The sequence below is a fragment of the Microtus ochrogaster genome, unplaced genomic scaffold (assembly GCF_000317375.1).
Source record: "Microtus ochrogaster isolate Prairie Vole_2 unplaced genomic scaffold, MicOch1.0 UNK38, whole genome shotgun sequence".
NCBI classification, from domain to species: Eukaryota; Metazoa; Chordata; class Mammalia; order Rodentia; family Cricetidae; genus Microtus; species Microtus ochrogaster.
The window spans coordinates 3,151,327-3,152,332 of NW_004949136.1; positions in this window are offsets into that span (position 1 = coordinate 3,151,327).

A 1,006-nucleotide genomic window follows, 5' to 3' on the forward strand; every position below is an offset into this window, starting at 1 on the left:
ACACACCCCTCTGCCTTCCCGGCGACGGAAACGCGCGAGGGCCAAAGCGCTCTCCGCCATCGGATTGGCGGCTGCGACAGGGACGCAATTGGCGTCGGTGGCGCGATTTGCCCAACTGTCTAAGAAGGCGGAACTGGAAGGAGCTCTTGGACCAAGCAAATCGGAACGAAGTTTTCGAGGTGGGTGTGCCTTCGTCCTAGAAAACGCCCTCTTCTAGCCAAGGTGCTATGGGTCCGTCGTTATGGGCATTTATGGAGACGTCCCAGCCATAGTGGCCTCAGATCAGAAACACACTGGACCACACTACTCAGGGTGGGAACTCCTGCTATGAGTCCAGACACAGAGAACACCTGAAGGAGATGGAGATGCCGGGGTTCCCGGAGCTGACTTCTTCCAGACTTGAGACGCCTCAGGCCATGGCAGCCAAGGGCGAGGTAACCGGCGTGAGGTCACAAGCCCGAAGGTTGAGGGAAAAGGTGGCCACGGGCCCTTGCTGTGACCCCACGCTTTACCGAAGCCCGAGTCTTGCAGGTCTGTGGCTGCTTTGAGCCTCTCCAATCCGGTAAGAGAGATGGGTCCTGCACCAGACTTCTGCTTCTGTGCCTAAGGCGGTGTCGTGGCAACCCGTGCAACCACTTCGCGTGATGCTTTGCAATACAAGCCAGAAAGCCTAGCAGACCCTTGGGCTCTGGTCGTTTGCCCTTTGAGTGCTTCTTGAGAACCTGCTAAGCCGCCTTCCTGCTCTGGACTCGGGCTGGCTGACCTAACCTTTGGGTAGGAGGAAGTTAGCATGAACAGAGGGCAGTTGTCACTGAAGAAAGTCACCATATTCTCCAAAGTCAGTGTCTTAGTCCCAGCTTTCTGTGATAAAACTGGTTGCATGCACGGAAGTGTATGGACTGATTTCTCCACTTAGAAGACAATTGTAACTGAGTGAGAACAGTAGAAAAATTTTAATTTTTAAAATTTATTTATTTGTTTATTTTTGGTGTTTTTTGTTTTTTTT